This window comes from Pteronotus mesoamericanus, unplaced genomic scaffold, assembly GCF_021234165.1.
Source record: "Pteronotus mesoamericanus isolate MK-2021 breed Mesoamerican mustached bat unplaced genomic scaffold, CSHL_Meso_final scaffold_54, whole genome shotgun sequence".
NCBI classification, from domain to species: Eukaryota; Metazoa; Chordata; class Mammalia; order Chiroptera; family Mormoopidae; genus Pteronotus; species Pteronotus mesoamericanus.
Genome location: NW_026555321.1, coordinates 6638680 through 6660098, shown reverse-complemented (window position 1 = coordinate 6660098; position 21419 = coordinate 6638680). Strand labels below are relative to the sequence as shown.

General features: G+C 38.7%; 1 pseudogene; it reads left to right on the top strand.

Annotated features, from left to right (window-relative positions):
* The window catches only part of LOC129061086 (ATP synthase subunit gamma, mitochondrial-like), a 56902-nt pseudogene extending 38108 nt beyond the window's left edge, over nucleotides 1-18794 (top strand).
* The last annotated feature ends 2625 nt before the right edge of the window (nucleotides 18795-21419 follow it).

Here is a 21419-nt window from a genome sequence, read left to right as displayed (position 1 = left end):
TCCATGATAGGGAGCTGGGATGCAACAGGATCCCAAGTAGACACCCAATCTTACGTACCAGTCAACATGGAGAGTAGATGGAAATGGTGGGTCCTAAGAAAATACATGTCATCCAAGTCTCATCTTTGAAGGTCTCAAATCCTAAGTCTGGTTGTCAACAGTGCATCTTAAAAGGAGCTATGACTGAGACACTAGACCGTCCTGTACAGTTCTTCTTTAAAAAGTGCTTCTGATATTCTGTAGTTTCTCAATGACTTTCCACTCAACTAAAGAATGTTTGCATGAATGGATGGATGGATAGATAAATCTAGATAAATGTCTTAATTTTAAACAACCAGATGGAAGAAGCTATGGGAATACTTTCTTAATTGGCTTATTTCTAAGCTTATTTATGGGATTACCAGAGTACTTGATTTTGACTTACTGGGAAAGGCCAAGGGAATTGATCTGATTCTAGGTCTTGTCTCAATGCTCCATTCATTCAGTGTGATCCCATTAAACAAAAACAAGCTTTCAGTGGATCCAGGGGCTTCTTTTACTATTATTATAGTATGGTATGATTTTCTTTTAATGTTTTCAGAATCATTAATAGGGATTTACAGAAGACTCTAACTTCAAAATGTGTGGTGGTAATGATTTGCTAGTTCCTGCTCTTGAATTTTCTCTGCATTTTTACTTATCTCTGATGCTGTGCCCTGAAAAAGCCCTCTAACTTCCTGCCTAATTGTCTTTGCCAATGTGATTGAGCCTACCTGACAAGACCTTTTTGCCATCTTCCCCTTTTGAAACCTTGACTGTTCCTTAAAACTGTGTTCCTCCAACACACCCTGCTCTTCTGTGATGCCTTTCAAATGCATTTAGACTTTCCCTTAAACCACAGTTGGTCTTTCCCTTAGGGTCTGACCTTTAAAAGCTGCATAGTCTTCACTAGCTACTAGGAAGTATTTAACCTAACACTCAACTTCATTATCTATGAAATAGAAGTACCACCTGCATTTCCTCTCTCACAAAACTGTGCTGAAATGAGTAACACAAATTGTAAGGTGCTTTCAGTTAAGATGAGTACTATCACAGGAACCCCTGTGTCTTATAACCATGGCCAGATAAGGATTTCTAAATGTCCTAAACTCTGAAAAGGTTATAATGTTCTCCCAAGGTTAAATATATATAAAATATCAGTAATAGGCATAAGTTGTAAGTTTGAATAAAAGTGAAGCATGACTATTTCACTGCTTGATCTTTTAGAAAAATAAAATTCTATTTTCTCATTGCCTTTTTCATTTGTTTTACATCTTGGTTTTGCTGCTTTCCTAAGTGTAATGATCATTCAGGGCTGCATTTTACCCCACCTACTAGACCGGGAGTTTCTTGAAGCCTCTGTCAGAGCTTGCATGTAGCCAGCAGTGAATAAATATTTGCTAAATTAAATTTCTCCTCTCAACACTTTGCTGAAATTTGTCTTCTATGTTAGTAGGAAAGCTGCACAAACAGCAGGAAGCATAAATGGCTCTGAGCAGTCAAACCTCAATCACTCGACAGGAAGTTATTAAAAGCAAAATATATGTATAATTTAGAACTTGAAACAATGGGAAATATACAATGAGCAGAGGAGTCCATACCCTCAGAAAGTATATGAGAAAGTGGGGGAGGGGAAAGATAGAATCGAGGAAGGAGAAATGGAAACATAACTGGGGGAGGGAAGGGAGGGAATAAAGAAGTTCTTAACCAAAAGTTGAAAATATCAAGTTACAGGGAATCATAGCTAATTAAGCTGAAACAGCCTTAGGTGATATTTCACCTACTCTCCCACCCAGGTTAAGCTCTTATCCATATAGGACAGAAGAGCAGAGCACAAGCGCGATGCTGTCACGTCCCCTATTAGGGCACTTCACTCATTTTTCAGGCTGTCCTGCCTCTGTTCAAACTGGTTCCTAGACAGAAGGTCCCCTTATGACTCAGCACTTTTTGTAGTTATATTCTGTTTTAGAAATCCAAAGCATTTGGCTTTCCATGGGGACATGCATGAGTATTCTCAGTGCCTTAATTTCTCTCCTATTTCTTTACCTCACTTTCTTTCCATTTCCTTTTGCCTCTGGTCCTCTGTCATCAGCATTTTATATGCCCAACATGGTTCTTTTATCATTTTTTTTTCTTTCTGCTGTCCAAGCTTTTAGCAAAATGCATTCTCCTGGGGAGGTTACATACTCCAGAGCTCGTACTTAGCAGTTATGAGCTTCCCAGCGCCACTGTGAAAAGCATAAAAAATGCATTTGTTTTGAAAAAAATGAGATAAAATGAGAATTAACTTCCTACCAAAACATTAAATTAGAAAAAAGTTTGTTACACTTACTATAGCTTTTCATTTATATGTTCCCTTTGATATTCTATCTGAGAAAGAAATTACTGTGTGCAACAGTCATAGAATGGCCTTTGCCATCAGAAAAGACTCCACTGCTCCACTGCCAATGGGCCTTGGAATAGCTCCTTCTCCTCCTTAAATTTTAGTTTCCTCTTCTGTCAAATGGAAATAACAATGACGTGACACAGAATAACCACTTAGCCCGGTGCCTTACCATTGTCAACTTTCCCCTCCCCTACTGGTGTTTTCCTTCATGTCCCAAATTAACTACTTGCACTTGAATTCTTTCCTCAAGAGCTGCTTCCAGGATGGAGAGAGGCATTAACAAGATACCTTGGAGTGACCTTGTTTGTAGAGACGGCAGTCACTGGAATGTTCTTCCCTAGTTTTCTAGTGCAGGCCAGTAGACATTGAGGAGTCCAGCTCCAGGCCAAAATCCTACACGTGATCTTTCAGGTCTGACCACAGACAATTAAAGAGGCTTTTCCTGGCAGGGCTGGAAGGGCGGGCGGTGGGTGGACCATTCTCCCCACTAGCTGCAGGGGTCAGCTGTGCACATACCTGCATTTCTCACCCAGGCACCTACATACAGAACCCTTCTTATGGGGTAGCCCTTGACCAAGGCCCTTCTCAGTCACCGCTGCTATGATCACCTTATCTAGTGAGTCTTGAAGAAAATTTTCTGACTCAATAGTCAATATTTTTCTAATCCTAATCCTTCCCTCTCTTCTCTGCCCACCTCCTCCAGCCCCTAGGTTCATAAACCAGCAGAAGATTTTTATTTAGGGTCCCCCAGTAGTGAGATGATCCCCAAATCTGTGTTAATTCACCCAACTAACCGGGTGACACTATTCCAAAAAATGAAACAAGGAAGATCTGGTGCTTTTTTTCTGTTTAGTCTCCTGCTTGTACTGTCACAGTAAGTGATTAAAGGCAAGACTACTGCTTTCATTTTGGCTTATTTTAATTAATCACTTCAACACTGGGAAGCTCAGCTTTCTAGTTCAATACTTTACAGAAATCATCAACGTGCAAAAGGGTTGTAATGGAGCTTTTTGTGGCCTGACAAATGTAGGCTTCTTTTTATTTAGATCTGGTTCCAGAGGTCAATTTGCATGAACATTAGGTCTTCTGGAAAGAAAAAGAAATAGAACCCAACAACTGCTTCTAGGGGCTTAAAGTTAAGGAAGACTGTTGGGATAGGGATGAGATAGGGATGGGTCAGGGTGGCCTTGGCCACCACTACCCCCAAGCAGAACTGGACAGGAGAGAAGGGAGAGTCTAACAGTCTGGGCTGATGGCCCAAATTCAAACAAACAAGAGTCCGAAGAGTCTTAGAAGACAGCTGAATCTGAAATAGCACAGAGACAACACTGTAAGACCTTCACGGCCCAGCTATTCAGTGTGGTAGCACACTGCGGAGAGCATTGGCTGAGCATGCAAGAACCCTGGGCCCAAGGAAACAGTAGCACTGCCACTGGGCAGTTTTACTGATTATGCATCATATTGTGCATATTAGCTATTGAGCTGACACAACTTTGCAGTTCTGGGTGTCTGTGTATTTGTGTGATGCCCAAGAGTAGGCACATGCCTATGAATGTGTGTATCTGAGTCTTCTGTCCATTTCCATAATGCAACTCTGAGGGATAGAGCATGCTTGATGATTCCAAAGGCAGTATGCTCTCCTTCTGTATACTGCTTTCCAGGAAAGGCAACATCTCTACTGAGCTTTAGGATATAGCTAGGTATGGCCCAATTAACTACAAGGTCAAAGACTCTAAGCTATTTTTTCTTTATTATGTCATTTATTTAGCTTTTTCCATAGCATAAAAGTAGTGTATCTTCATCATATAGATTCAATGAAAACAAGAAAAATAAAAGTCACTGATAATCTTACTATGTACAGAAAGCCACTAGTACCTTTTTTGTGAAATTATTTTCAGTGTCTTCTTTTTTCCATAAAATTAGGATCACAGAATATATATAGAGAGAGTATTGTCATTTACTATATTGGTCAGAGGCACAAGACGAGCAGAAGTAATCCTTATATTAAGATAAATTAAGGAGAGTTTAATAAAGGGCATTTTGCACAGGTATAGACAAAGTTTCAGGAAACCAGGAAGGATACTACCAGGCCCCAGAGCTAATGACAGCAAGAAGGTGTTATCCTGGGCCTGAGGGGTTGGATGGGGTAAGAATACTGGAACCCAAGACAGAGAGGGCTGACTGGAGAGAGGCCCTGAGAGGACCTGAGATTCTCAGTCCAGACACAGAGCCGTCCTGTGGCAACCACACAGGGAGACAAAGAAATCAAGTCCCCAGCTGCTCTCTCCTCCTTTCCTTCAGGCTCCTGACAGGCTCTCCAATGGCTCAACGCAACTTGAACTATGAGTTCAAATGAGCCAGTGGTATGGGCCAGAGATTGGCAAATCTCTTTGTGGAGGTTTTCTGCAAAGAGCCAGATAACAAAGAGTTTAGGTTTTGTGAGCCATATGGTCTCTGTCACAAATACTCACACCTACAAGTGTTGCATAAAAACAGCCACAGACAATATTTAAACAAATGGAGGTTAGCAGATTTGGCTTGCAGGCCATAGTGTGTCAACCTCTGATATAGACTACATGGCTCAGCCTCCCAGGCCACAGAGAAACGCACAAAACATGGAGAATAAACCTACAGGGGTAAAGGGAAGACACCTAGACACTTGCTTTATTGGTTTAAAGTATTATAAACACTTTATCAGGTTTAGATCTTTTCTTTGGTAACTTTGTTAAAGTTGCTATGACAACTCTATTGGAAACAGGCAAAGTAGGTAAATACAGTACAGCAAATGTGGAGGTAAGAAATCATTATATATACTAGGTCTGTCTGGAAAAAGTCCAGCCATTATTAATATAATCAGAACAGTTTGCATGACATTGACGTAACCTCACAAAGAGAGTGAACTGTAATGCACATGTGTGAACAATGATGACTTCACTGTACTAGTCAGTGGGGTTGGTAGACACTGTTGAGGATGTGTACTGTGTTGCTGTCACATTCAAAATGACTGAGTAAGTAGAGCATCAAATTTTGTATTAAGCTTGAACATTCCTCCACAGGATCTATTCAGAGGATTCAGAAGGACACAGCTGTGGGCAACTGGTGATTAGCAGCTTCATCACAATAACGTACCTGCTCATGCATCACATCTCATGCAAAAATTTTTGGATGACCCAGATGACTTAGCCCCTCTACAGCCCAGATTTGGTGCCCTGCAACTTCTGTATTTTCCCAAAACTAAAATCACCTTTGAAGGGGAAGAGATTTCAGACCATCAATGAGATTCAGGAAAATACGACAAGGCAATTCCAATAAAGAACTTTGCAGAGTGTTTGAAAGAGTGGAAGAGATGCTGAGAGAACTGTGTGAAGTCCCAAGGTGCCTACTTTGAAGGGGACTGAGATTTCATTGTCCCAAGTACAATGTTTCTTTTATCTGTACCTTTTTCGATAAATGTCATGGATGAATACTTTCTGGACAGACCTCATGTAATTAGGAACTTACTTTATTGATCCTATTCTTTTTACCCATTTTACTTATTTTTTTTAAACTCAAAATGTTACCAAAAGCTTTTAAGGAGGCTTGTATATGCAACATGAATTAAAATTAAATTTGAAATAAATGAATAAACTTGTAGGAAATTATCCTGTATATATAAGTATTTATGCACACAGGACTTTATATATTAAATAGGTCAAATTAAACTAAAGGTGAATGAACCTATAAGAATTTACCTTATAGATTTAAGCATGTACGTGCACAAAGACATATACAAAGGACATTTATTTCAGCATTGTTCTTAATAGCAAAAAAAAAGAAAAGGTTACAATTAAGACAATATTGAATGAATGAATGAATATATTTGAAACCATTAGAGCAAAGCTTTCCAAGCAAGGATTTCTCTATTGGATGCATATGAAATGCTTTGCTTTTTGTCTTGTAGCAGAGCAACAGTTTAAGGGGGAAAGAGAACTACCATTTATAGAGCAGCCATAATGTGCCAAACAGTTTGGGTGCTTTATATATGTCATTTCATTTAATTCTCACAACCTCCCTGTGAGGTCGGTGATAGTTCCATCATTATGAAAATAAGAAAAATGTCCCAGAGAATTTCAGTAGTCATGTAAAAGCACAGAATTACTAAATGGAAACTGGAATCGGAATCCAGGCTTGTGTGCTGCTCCATCACATTAAGCACGAACGTCCTCAAAATAAGTAAGATATCAATATTTTTAAACTATTTAAAATGTTTCATTTTGTGTACTCATGGAGATACTGTCTTTCTTCTGCTTTGGTAAGTTTCAGGTCTTTAACATTTCCTTCCCTTGCATCAGTTTTCTGCATGGGTGATGGGCCTCCCATGTTCCACATCCTCTGTTCCCATAAGGAGCCTCTGCTGAAATGTCAGCAGTTTATCCTGCTTGTTAAAGAGACCTCTAGCCTTACCCACTGGGAGGATGGAACTGCTTGCTGGCTTAGCTCTTTCGTTCTGTTTGCTTTCATATTGTTTTTCTGGCGCAGACATTTGTCTTTTGCATGTACTCCTCTAGAGTTTGTTTTTCAGGGTTCCCCAGAGTATCTAATACCAAGTTAAGGAGTGAACAGTTTTCCAAAGCACACAATTTTGAAACAAGCCTTGTCTATCTTCACTTTCCTGAGCTGTTCAATCCCACTCAGGGAGCATGACCTCATCGGATCAATAGCCAACTCAGGACTGACCTCGTTTATTTTTATGTTGCTGGCTCCCTTGGAATAGTTCTTATTTGCCCTGTGTCTTCCCTTGAGAGGATCCCAGTTCCATAAATTTTTCTGGTATGTTCCCCCAGGGTACAGGCAATGCCTGCCTCCCCATCTATGATCATTATACCACCTGCCAATCCATGACTCAATGCCTTGAGAATTTTATCCTGGCTTCTAAGGCCTCCTCATCTGTCCAAATATTATGCAAGGCTGTCTCAGTCCGTAAGGGGTACTTACCCAATTGTTCTTATTAGGGAATATCTAGCTGCAGTTTATATAAATATCCCTCAATCATTTCCTATATTCAGGAACCCCACAGGATTATGTACATCTCCTCCCTGAGATCAAGTGCTTTTTCTGATCTCAGAGTAGTTTTATTAAGGGGTAGTTAGTGGGATATGTGCCTCCTTCCTACTCTTAGATATGTCTAATCTGGTTTCCAAGATACCATTTCCCATTTCATATCTCCCTAGATTATATGTTAAGATCTCAATCATTCTGCTAAAGAAATTTCTTCCTTTTCCACCTTAACCAGTTGTCTTCCTTTTTTTCTTCCTTTGATTCTCTTACTTGCTCCTATTTTGATATAAGATCAATGCAGGATTTAAATAATTTCCTTCATTTCTTGAGCAAACTTGATCCCTTAAAACAAAGTGTTATGGACATAGACCTTATTTTCTTTGAATATATAATAATTTATTTATTTCTCTTTTTCAACCAAAAAATGTCCCACTTGTATTCAGTAAGTCCCTCATTTAAGTGTATGGTATGATTCTACAGCCTGGCTTGCTAATGAGATTCAATTGCCTGTAATTAACAAAACAGAGCCTCCCACATAAATTCCTATCTCTGACCATGACCCTGAGATTAAAAAGAAAACAGAAAGAAGCCAACTCAGACACTTAGTCCATAATCTGCCACTGTCCCTTTCTTTTCTTGATTGATACTTCTAAGCATCTCCTGGGCACATAACTCTCTTCAGCCAAGTACAATTCTCTAGCAAAGGTTGCTCAAATAAACTATTAACTGCAACATTGGTGGGTGGGAATGGGGGTGAGTATGAACACACTAGCTGATAAAAGGTGTTGGCTGATTAGAGAGAGCCCTCTTATAGCTATGCCCTCATATGGGAGAAAGAGACAGAGAGGGCACTCTGATGTCTCTTCTTAAAAGGGTATTAATTCTATCAAGATGATACCACCTTCATGACCTCATCTAACCTAATTACCTCCCAAAGGCCTCACTTCCTAAGAACATCACATTGAGGTTTAGAGTTTCAAAATACGAACTTTGGGGAAGACACTCAGTCCACAACATTTAGGAAGAAATCAGAAAGGAAAGAGTTGGCACCAATGACTGTGTGCTTTTGCCTCATGGGATACAACTGTGTCACAAGGTCATACCTAGTTGCAAGAAAGGCTGAGAAATTGAGTTTTTTGCTTTTATAGCTTCAACAATAGAGGTAGGCAGGGGATAATGAAGTTGAAAATGGAGGCTGGGCCAGTTCCCTGCAGTATCTGCTACAGAGCCTTTATTTGCTAGCATTATTTTCTGAGGAGTTATTTACTGATGATTAAGGATAAACAGTGTGCTGGTTTTCTTTAAAAGGAACAAGATAAGCTAGTAGGCTTTGGGGAGCTTGCTGCGTAGTATAGGAAGTGTACCAGTAAGTCAATGTCTATTCAACGTGACCAAGGCTATGGGGAAAAGATAGTTTTACCATACTGTTTCATATAACAGCAGACCCAGAGGATAGACTTGGACAGTTGGCCTAAGAGAAGGTAGTTGGTTTGAAACATATTAGAAGAATATTCTTGGTGTCTAATGTAATTGTAGGTGAAAAATGGGCAGGAACTGAAGATAATCTCTCACTTTGAAAATCTGTAGAATAGGTGGATGATTAGATAACAAATATACTTGGAGCACATGGAGTCTAAGTGCTTCTATGGGACATTTTAGAGGAGCTATTCAGTGTACAATGGGAAAAATAATGGTTTATATTAATTCAGGCCTCACTTTGGGTCAGTCCTATGCTCCAAGCTCTTCATATTGAGGTCTCTTAACTCTCACAACACAGTTTGTCCCCTTGGTTCCAGGGTTAGCACTTGAGAAAGGCAAGACCTTGTTCCATCACTTGGTGGCAGGGAACACAAAAAATCTTCTGTGAACAGCCTTTGAAGTTTAATATGGGTTGACCTAGGAACTATAAACTGGTTAGTTCATTTGCTTCATCATGCTCATATAGGCCAGGCTCTGACTTGATCCTATGTGTCTTTTTTTTTTTTTTTCCATTTTTTCTGGGAACATAGACTCCATCCAATTCCTTATCAACCATTGTATACATACCTTATTTAATCTAAAGGAACTGGGTATTCAATAATCATCACAACTTGAAGAACAATTCAGAAAACCTATCAGTCTCTAAGTCTTTTCATAGGAAATGCAACTCACATTTTTGTGCCCCTACTGAGTATCAGACATGTAGCAAGCACCAAGCAAGACACTTACTTCATGAACATAGACTCATTTAATTCTCATATCAACCCTATGTTGCCATCAGCTCCATTTTACATTTTAGTGTCTTCTGTGATTATAAACATGAACACATAGCCATTGTAGTAAAACTGGACAGTATCACTTCTGCTGCATTCTTTTGGTTAAAGCTAAGATTCAAAGGGAAAGAACTACACATAGGTATTTGGGAGGTGAGGTACACTAGAGGCCATGAAGTTATAGACCACCACACCCTGTCTCTGTGATGTTGAGCTCAAATTCCCTGGAGAATCAAATTAGCCCAGATCCTGGGCCTCCTGGGCCTGAGGTCCATCCCAGTCCAATCAGTTGTGGTCAGAGAGGAAAAGGGTCATATGGCACAAACATGGACTCAAAAGTCATTTTTTCACCTGGAACTATAGAGAGGGACAGTTCTTAGAAATAAGGGTATGGACAGAGAAGATACCAAAAATCGATTGATTACATTAACACCCATGAAACAGGTAATTAAGTGTTAAACTATGGGATGCTAACTATGAATACAAAAGTCCAAGAAAAAAAGGTGATCAATGTTATTTGAAATATTCAAGGAAATTTCTCTTTGTTGTTGTTCTTGATATGTTTCATAACATGTAACCTGGAATTACTAGTGGAATTTAGGTAGGACAAGGGAAGAAAGAAAGGCATTCTATGTGGAACAATGACATTGGCAAGGTGGAAATGAGTGGTGGCCATAGAGGACATAGTAAGAAACCGAGCTGTGAAGTGCCCTGATGAGCAAGTACCTAACATGACGCCTGACAGTTTGTGATAAATGCAGTACCACCTCCTTCATGAAGCTTCATCGCTTTAAAGGGTGGATTTTAGAAAGGTAGAACTTTAATTTCTAGAGTGTAAGTCCTCTAGTTTTGTTCTGAAAATTGCCTTTAGTATCATATTAGTTTTCTAGTGCTGCCATAATAATTTACCACAAACTTAGTAGCTTAAAACCACCCAACTGTATTGTCTCACAATAGATTTCTGTAGATCAGAGTTCTGGATGGGTTCAACTAGCTCCTTTGCTCTGGGTCTCACAAAGCCAAAACCAAGACATCATCTGGCCTGGGATTTTATTTGGAGCTTCTCAGGGAGACTCTTCTTTCAAGTTTATCCCGGTTGTTGGCTGAATTCAGGGCTTTGGAGCTAGAAGGCTGCAGTTTCTGCGTCCTTGCTGGCTGTCAGGTGAGAGCCTCTGTCGCATTCCTCGCCACATTTCCCCATCCACCTTCAAACCAGCAAAGGCACATTGAATCTTCCTTGCACTTCAGATTCTCTCATTTTCTGGCTGTCTCTTTTCTGCCTCCAGCCAAAGAAAGTTCTCTGTTTTTTGGGGCTCATGTGATTTGATCGGGCCCAACCAGATAATCCAGGACAACCTTCCTATTTAAAATTCATAGTCTTAATCACATCTACAAAGTCCCCTTGCCATGTAATATATATTCATAGCTTCCAGAGATTAGGTGTGGATATCTTTGGGGCTCAATCTGCTTACTGAAGCTCTCCTAAATCTCTTACACTTCCATACAAATTTTAGAATTGACCTATCAATTTTCACAAACAGTTTCTAATTTACATACAAACAGCTGTATATATTTAATATATATAACTTGATGTATTTGGAACTGAAGTAATTTTGATTGGGAAGGCAAAAAATTTACAGATTAATTTGGTGACTACTGACATCTTCACAATATTGTGTCTTTAAGTCCATGATCATAGTACATCTTTCCACTTACTTAGGTCTTTTTTTCTTTCTCTCTTCTATGTTTGTAAAAATCTTTCATGTCTTTCTTTAGATTTACTAATAAGCATTTAATACTTTTGGTGCTTTTATAAATAGTACTTCTCATTTTCTAAAATTTTGGTAGTAGGTAACTTGTGTCTCCAACACTTAGCATACACAGTACCTAGCAAATTCTAAGGACTCAGTAAGTATTTGTTAAGTGAGTTAATGCATGAACTGTATTTGGACTCTTTATGGACCTTGATGTTTGGTATTTTACAATGGTTTATGTACAAATCTTGTTTTCCTTTGTTACTGACCACAGGCAATCTATACCAGTTTCTAGCACCATGTTTGGCGCATTGCAGAGCCTACTAAAGTATCCATATTTGCCATATAAATTAGTGACATCAAATATCTACACTCTTCGTGAAGAATTCTCTCAAACTCCCTGCTCCCTTGTTCTTCATGAAAGTTCGATTTCACAAGATTTTAATGGAGGATTCCAGAAAACAAAATGTGGTCCATATTTTCTTCTAGTGTCTGGAGTCTAGACTCCAGACCCTCCAAATTATGCAATTGGATTAAGTCAGAAAGCTGTATGCCTGGTCCACAAGCTTTGTATGCCTTAGAGAACTTATTTTTCTGAATTACATTTAGCATTAGATCATTGACTTATATTTAAGAACATAATAGAAAACAGTACTGTAAAATTCAGTTTGTGCAAATGAGTGTTAAGAACATTCTCTCTCTACATATTAAGGTATCTTTTCAATGAAGACCAATAGGAAAAACTCTCCTCATACCCAGAACTTTCAATAACTTTTCATTTCCTCAGGAACCATAACTTAAGAATTTGATTAAATTTCCCACTTTGCCTTCGCCATTAGGAAGATCAGTTCTAGTGACCAAACTTCTAGAAAACTATATAGAATATGATGTGTATTTAGGGTTTAAGTATTAACCTTACCCTTAGAAGACGAAGTAGAAAGTGAAAAACAACTCCACTGAGATGCAAACTCAAGAGGGCAGATGCTATGTTTAGTTCATTCATGCCTGTATATACAGTATCTATATACTAAATAAGTAAATGCTACCTAACACGACACGGTACCCTGAAAATAATGCACAATGCAGGATGCAACATAAAGAAAGAGAAGAGGAAGGAAGGAAAAAAGACTACAGTGTCTGCGAAATCAATTGATCAATTAATCATGAGAAATTTAATGTGATTTTTCACTAAGGTTGATTTTTAAGGTATATTATTGTTTTTGTTAAAAGAAATTGGGATATCCTTTAGCAGAATAGGGCAGCATTTTGTGTACTGATATGGGAAGAGACAATACTGTGAATCCAAATATGTACTGTATAATCACATTTTTTGTTTTTGAAAAAAATTGGTATAAATACTTGCATATTTTTCCCTAACAATATACTCATAGGTGCAAAGAGAAAACTAGGTGTTCTGAGTACTGTTCTACTTTTTACACTGTATTATTGTGACCCTGACTTGGGACAACGTCTCTCAAGGTAACAATGGTACAGTGAAACCTGGCATGAAATTGATTTTTTCCTATGTTGCCAGTGGCAGTTGGTAAACATATGGGTTGTCAGTTTAACATTACTATCTGAAGTCACAATGATGTTCATAACCTTTGATCAATTTTTCCACATATGGACATTTATCTTTAAAAAAAATGGATCCAATGAAGAACAAAGGTCCATGCTCAAAGATAATTATCATTATAACAATCCAAACCAGTTGGTAGTAAAATATTGAAATATCTTTCTTTTCTTAACTTTTCCCTCAGTTGGATATTTGAAGCAGATTCTATAGCCTTTTAATCACTTTAAGGTATTAAAAATAAGTAACAGTCTTATTTGGGGTATTAAAATGCTTAATAAAATCTAAATAAAAACTTCATTCTCATTTAGTTTGAAACTCCTGGTCTAGTCTGATCTGAGCTTAGAAATCCACAATGAATATTGGGATGTAGTAGAGGGCAGGGGATAAGGGGATAGCTTTTTCTCATTTTTGTTTTACTTTCTTCCCCACTTCCCTGCTCAGGATGGGGGCAGGAGAAGAGAGCAGGGGTAAAGTGGGTGAAAAGTCCTACTTGGCTGATGTAAATGTGGAGGCAGAGCCCTCTGCCTGTCGCAGATGCCTGAATATGAGTAGTCCTTTCTCTTCAGCCCTTTTCTTGGAGGGAACTCCTCACTTGGTGGCCTCCCTATCCTGTTCCAGTTAAGAACAGACTCTTGGTTTGGGGTTAGCACTTTGGCATGGGCAGACCATTTGAACAGATCTTTCAAATGCAACCCAAGGCCAATCACCTTCCAAGGACCGCCATTGTCCCACTCACAGCAGAAGCACTCTTGCTCTGACTTAGGGAAGCTATAACTAGCCTCTCACCTTTATATATACCTAGGTGTCAACCAAGCACCCGCCTCTGCATTCTCCAACATGCCACATGCCTCCAGGAGTTCTACTGAGGATCCCTTCACTTTGCTTAAGTTGGGGGATGGGAATGGGGAGAAACCAAAGCCCTCTTCCAGCTCTCCCTAAAGAGAGTCTCACTAGTAATATCCCCTAAATCCTCCTCCTTCCAATACATTTAGATTAGGCGAGAGCCATAGGCTCTGTGGAGCAGAATTAGTTCTTTGGATCTCCCTTTGTGAAGGATCATGCGGGCCATCTGGCAACTCTTTTTAGGTGCACAGACTCCTGATAACACTCTTTCCCCCCAGCAGCAGCTCTGAAACAAAAAGGTATTCTGGAACACCACTTTATTCACTTATTTACTACTTTTTAAAACCAATAAAATTTATTCCAGTAAACTTCAAACAACTTTCCCAATGTTCTCAATACCATAATAGAAAACCTAGTGCTTAGCAGAGAAAAACAGCCTTTAAAGTTTTAAATGTGTGTAGTAGCTCATGCAAAATGCCTATTATAGCTCATGTTATGGTAGACCAGTTAATCAAATCAAAATACAAACCTCCTACTACCTAGAGAGTACAATAGAATAGAAATAATTCATTCATAAGATTCTAATTTATAAAGTGACTACACTACTTATAAAATACTACCCTAAGAATTATAATTCAATCAAGCTTCAATTGGAACAAATGTGCAATCACTTAAACAACAGCTGTTACATTTAAAAGAATTCAAAATGTCTTTAGAAGAGTGACAGAAACATTATTAACATGATGGCCCTGGTTCAGACCTTCAGAAGGAGGCTCTCTGAAAGCTGACTCAGCCTTGGGAACCTCACGCCTTGGCAGTAGCTCTTGGGCAAGAGTCACAAAGCAACCCCCTTGGTGTATTGATGTTCCTTGGCACTAATGGCGGATGCAGGGCCAGGAGAGTCCTTTGTGGGATGTGATCTCAGGCATGCATAAAGGTTTCTTGGAGGAGAGGGATATAGATGGAGTTCTCTTATAGCAAACCCTACGGGTCCATTCCCAGCATGGGACTCTTCAACTGGATGATGTGGATGAGGTAAAAAAGCTGCACCAACTTCCCTTTCAGGTGGCAGAGATGAATCAGGAGGACCTAGATTGCCAAAAACATCTTCAGGATGAGTCGCACCTGACCCCATTTTTTAAAGATGTGGACCAATTGCTCCCTCAAAAGAAGGCCCATTAAAAATTATGAATCTTGCTGGTATGTAAAGATAACCAGTGTCTGAGGCAGAAATGGAAACTCTGGAACATGTGAAAGAAGAGATGGACCAGGATACAGATGGCCAAGTGGACACTCTATCATCCCAGGCTCTAGATGCCATGGAGGTGACATCTGGTCACATCTCGTGATGCTGGGCAACATTGAGTCCTGAATATCTGCAGCATCCAGGCTGGACATATCTCCTCTCTTGATGATCCACTGATCCAGAAGATTCCCTGGTTCTCTACAGCCTCGGCTAAATGATGCACTTGGGTCTTCGAGGCCTTCAGGATCCCTTCCTAAAATCTCAAATTTTACATGTCCCTGCAGTTAATTTTGGTCTTGTACATAAATCTTCTGTAATTGAGAGCAATAAGCTGGCTTTTCAAAGGACAAATAGTAAGTCCTTCCATTTCTTCTCCTAGAGCTCAGGCTGGGTTTTTTTGGTTTGGTTTGGTGTTTTGTTTTGTTTTGGCACCCAGCTCTTCATGGACTGGTTTATGTTTTTATCTGCTTTGAAACTTTTTCCTCAACAATTATACTTCTTCCTCTACAGGAAAATTTTCTGGGAGGTTTCTTATTCTTGTTTTGACACAGCTCAGCATCTTTAGTATATGCTGAAGCTTTTGAACTTCACTTAATCTTTACATTTTCTTCTTCTTTTTTTTTAATCTTTACATTTTCTAATTCCATTAATGCATGTTTGTTTGTTTGTAGAATTGTGCTATATAATCAGTTAGTGATTGTTGCTTTTGTTTTCCAGCTACTTAAATATATAGTTGGTTACTTTCTTCTTCAAGGATTTATAAGGAAGCATTTCCTTGACGTCATCAATTAATTTCCTCAAAACTCTAAGTGGTGTCCAATTTTTACAAACACTTGACTTTTGATATATGTCATTCTAGTATCTTGAACAACAAAACGGAAGGTACACATAAAACACTTCAGCTTCATGCTGGGCTATGATGATTATCTAAGCGGAAAGCTTGTATCCAATTTGTTGAGTTGCAAGCTGAACTAGCCACTCTTTCCACTGAGCACTGTATTTACTTGAAAGAAGAACTGATGAACTGTACAGACTTAGGTATTTGGTAGACAATTTTTTGAAAACAAGCAAACTAAGCCTGTCATTTCGAGGAACACAAATGACAGTATTTTTGCCAATGATAAAATTCAAATTGTTGCATGAATATTAGGATATGGGAAAAATTGTGTCTGTTGTCATGAGCTTGATATCTTCTCAACAGTTAAAGCTTTTTCTGATTAAATCAGTGGCCTTATTATATTTTTATATTTTATAATGAAATATGTCAACATTTGCAAGATCTGAATAATTAGTAAACCAGTATTTTTCAAGTGACCAATAAATACATCATGTTACAAAATCACGCATAGGTGAAAAATCTATATAAAGTGCAAGCAAGACTGATGAATTTTAATGTAACAGAGTATGGAAATTTTATTGATATGATGTGAGATTCCACATTGTAACTACCCTTTAATAAACAATGGTCAAGTTTTAGCATAGTAACAAATAACATCCACAATTATCTAAAAAAGGCTGTTGACATACTTCCCCCTTTTCGAATTACATATTTGTGTAAGACAGATTTTCTTCATATATCTGAATTATAGCAACATACTGCAACATATTTAATGTAGAAGATATAAGAATCCAGCTATCTTCTATTAAGTCAGATCTTTTAAAAATTTACAAATCTATAAAATAATCCCAGTCTTCTCACTAACTTGTAGGCGTGAGCTGAGGAAAATCTGGTAATTTTTCATTAAAATTTGTAATTTATTTTTAATGTTAGGAGTTTATAATAAATAACTATATTATTAATTATTACAATAAATAAAATAATGAATAAATAGTATTCTTAAAATTTCTCCATTTTATTTTCAGATACAGTAAATATCACTAAATGTAACCTCCATAAACCGCATCCCTTTGGGGTCCTCAATAATTTCTAAGAATGTAAAAGAGTCCTGACACCAATAACCTGCAGAACTGCTGCTTTAGAGTCTTCAACCTTTTTTTTTCTGTTCATTGCATTTTCACACTTTTTATCCTGCAGTATCTTATGAAAGCAGTTTTCTGCTTTCCTGAGAATGGGCCAGTTCATCCATATCTTTCTTCAGTGCCATCACTGATTGTTCCTCACCCGCCTCACAGAACTTGGGACTGAATGGCCTCTGATTCATCTGCTAGCGATGGAGCACCCCTGCGATGCTCATCTTGGTCATTTAGGCTTCCCTTTCCTCCATTTCTTTTTATTGACAAGCCTATCTTAATCTTAAGAAGAAACCTTACAGTTCTTTTATTACTTGCCTCCAGGCTTGGCATTTCTGATACTTTGGCCTGAAGGCTGGCCCCCTTCAGAAAGCTCTCCAGTGCTTCATAATCTCCCTGCATATTCCTGAGCTCGGAAACTTTACTTTACTTTTTAAATATCTAGGGCAGAGTAAGTTATGCCAAGCTTTCTCCTTGCATTTAAAAGCTGACTTTATCTGCAAGATAGCCTCTATCACCATCTCTCAGGCAGCAGGGAGAATCACCAAGAACTGGACCAGGACTCGCACCGTTCAAGTAGGGCCCTCGCCCGCACAGCATTTCCAGGATGGCCTGGGGTGAAGCACTGTAGCCGTCGCTAAGCCCTCTATAGCACCGCTGTAGTTACTAGAGGGTGTGGTTACTAGAACACCCTCGGGTTGTCACGGCCCTGCTGGCCCGAACAGACTACAGGGGCGCCTTAGAATGCTCCACTCAGAACATAAGCCATCATGCGTGGTGAGGCCTGTCTGATCAACCTTCAGCAAGGCCAGTACCACCACATTTTCTCGGGTGAGTGTTGATGGGGTCTTGGCCTGGGCCATGCAGCCACAATGGGTCCAAGTTCAAAATGTAGCAACTTTGAAATGTATCACCAGGTGACGGACATCAATCAAAAACATCCAGAAAATTACCAGGTCTGTGAAAATGGGAACAGCAGCAAGACATACCCAAGCTGAGAGGAAGCAGAAACCACCTCAAGTATATGGAACATATTCTTTGGTTCTGTATAAAAAGGCTTATGTTAAAGGTGCCTGAAGACCAGAAGAAACACCTCCTTATTAGTGTGTCCTCAGATAGAGGGCTTTGTGGTGCTAGCCATGCCTCGGTTGCTAACCAGATGAAAGGTAAGGTGGCTATGCTCACAGCAGCCAGGAAAGAAGATTGTTGGAATTGGTGATAAAATTGGGGGTATACTTCATAGGACTCATTCTGACTAGTTTCTGGTGATATTCAAAGAAACAGGAAGTAAACCCTCCACTTTTGGAGATGCATCAGTCATTGCCCTGGAATTACTAAATTCTGGATATGAATTTGATGAAGGATGTATTGTCTTTAATTGATTCAGGTCTGTCATCTTCCACAAGACAGAAGAAAAGCCCATATTTTCTCTGAATACCATTACAAGTGCCGAGAGCATGAATATCTACGACAACATCGATGCTGACGTGCTGCAGAATTACCAGGAACACAGTCTGGCCAGCATCCTCTGCTATTCTCTGAAGGAGTCCACCACGAGTGAGCGATGTGCCAGGATGATGGCTATGGACAATGCAGCAAGAATGCTTCTGAGATGATCAACAAATTGACTTTGACCTCCAACCGCACCCACCAAGCTGTCAGCACAAAGGAGTTGATTGGAATCATCTCCGGTGCTGCAGCCCTGAATTAATGAAAATCAAGCTTCATCCTCAGACAAGAGGTAAAGAAGGAAAATTCAGCCAGCTGATTTTGCTTTTAGCCTACTGGTGTACTGGCCAGAAGAAATTATTGGTCCATTGTTTAATTAATAAAGACAGCAAGATATTTGTAAATTATTTTACAATAAACAACCTAGGATAAAATCTATACATATATACATACGTGTGTGTGTGCGTGTGTGTGTGTGTGTGTGTGCGCGCGCGCGCGCGCGCATGCCCATGCCTCGCAACAAGAACAGACCATCAGAGGGAGGGAGACAGTGAGGTTAAGGAAACAAATGACAGAAAAGAGGTTTTCCACACTGATAAAACATCGTCACTGGAAGACATGGTAGCTTCTTCCCGGCTGAGGGCACAAACTCCTCCTGGCAGCTAGGAGGGCTGAGTGTCTACATGTTTCCATACGCTTCTCCTTCCTTACTGCTGAGCAACAGGAAGCTCTGCTGTAAAGGGTGCTTCTACTCACATTATGAGCCAATACTCCTACACATTTCTCATAGCCCCAGAGGCATGATCCTGCTTGCAGATTGCCAGAGATTTTGGTCAGTATGAGATTGTCCATATGTGTGTGTGTGTGTGAGCTGGGAATAAAACAGGCCTTATAAGAATTTTCTTTAGCTATAGACAGTAAAATAATGTTAAACTACCTTACGAATAATTTAGAAAACTTACAGTCTAATTGTATTTAACCTTCTCCTAGTCATTGTGTTCATTGTCATACAAGTTACTTCTACATGTTATCCCACAATGCATTTCATTACTGATTTAAATGACCAATCATATTTTAAAGAACATATGTGTATATATATATATATATTATATACATTATTTCTGTTGAGAAACATGCCATTATTCTGTAAATTATGTATCTTTTTCTTCAGGCTAATTTTATAAGTTCTCTTTATCCTTTGTTTTTTGAATGTTGACTATGTTTTCTTAGGGTTTATTTTGAATTTATCTAGCTTGGGGTACATTGAGATTCTTGGACCTGTGGATTGTTATATTTCATCAACTAAGGGAAATTCAAGATCATTGTTTAAGACTCCTACTATACTTATATTAGATCATTTGATATTCTCCTGAAGGTCTCAGATGTTCTTTTTGGTTTTCCATCTTTATTTTTCCTTTGTGTTCAGCATGTATAAACTCCATTAAATTGTCTCCATGTTTGCTAATCCTTTCCTGATGTTAGGTCTATCAATTCAACTATTAAAATCAATTTTGATAGATATTTTTTCAGTTCTGGCATTTTCATTTGATTCATTTTAACATTTTCTTTCTTTTTCTCTTTTTCGGCTGAACTTCTACACTTGTTTACACATATTACCCATTTTTTCCCCACTAGATTCTTTAACATATTTACAATAGCTAATTCCAACCTCTATGTCATATGTAGGTCAGTTTCTTTGGCTGCTTTTTCTTCCCCTCTGGTTTATAGGTCACATTTTCCTACTTTGGCTTGCTTTTTTTTCTTTTTTTTTTTTTACTATATGCAGAGGAACTGTAGAAACTGAAGCCTGTGATATTTACCCTTGAAAAAGAGCATACCCATTTCACTGTCAGGCTGCTAGTGTGTAGGAGGAGAACAGGAGTGAGTCACTTTAATCTGCAGTTGAGCTGAGTGTGAGCCTCGTTGGCAGCTCATTTAGTGAGATTTAGTTCAAATGCTTTGAGGGAAGGATCAGGACTTTGCCTTCAGCATGTCTTGGAATCTGAACATCAGTGAGACTCCAGAGACCTCTCTGTGCTTTGCACCTCTCTGTTCAGCTGACAGTTGTGAGGGTTACTGGAGAGTTCTGTTTGCTCTGACACCAATTTCTTTATGTTGTTTCTAAAAATTGGAAATTATTTAAATGCCCAACAAGAATGGTTATGTAAGTTATGGGAAAACCAATACCATACTTGTATGTACTGATTTATAAAATCGTTCTGAAGAAGAGGCAAATGCTTAATATGTAATGCTAATTTAAAAAACAGAATATTAAGTATATATAATAAAAATTAGGTAAAAACCATATTTACATATGTACAAGTACTAGAAAAAAGCCACTAAAAATGAAATATTTGAGTTATTAATGGGGCAAATTCATGAGCAGCTTTGTCTTTATTTTTTGCTGTGAATTCCATTAATAATGCCAATCATATTGAGTATGTAGTAAAGAATAAATTTTAGACAGATCTGAAATAACAATTTCTTAATCTGTGAAAGGTAACCCAGAGCAGAAACGGTCCAGCCAGCCTCTTCTCCCCTACGGCTCAAACAAAAAGAATCTAGCTTAAAATACTGCAAGAGGACTGGTTAAGAGCAAGGAAGAAAGAGTCTTTGGACTGCGAGATTGTAAAATGAAGACTAAAATGAGAGAGTTAGAAAAGGGGACTAAACTGAGAGAAACCCAGATGTGGAAAGTCCAGTCTTGCCCCGTGTTTTGTTTGTCGTTAATTGATAGTAATGTGGTCAGACGTCTCTGGATAAAGCACCCTCATTTCCATCACTATTATTATCGACTGGCATTGGTTACCAAGAAAAGCTGCGACATTTTTTCCCCAGAGGCCATTTAAAATCACATATAGACAACCACCTGTCTAAAATAATTCAG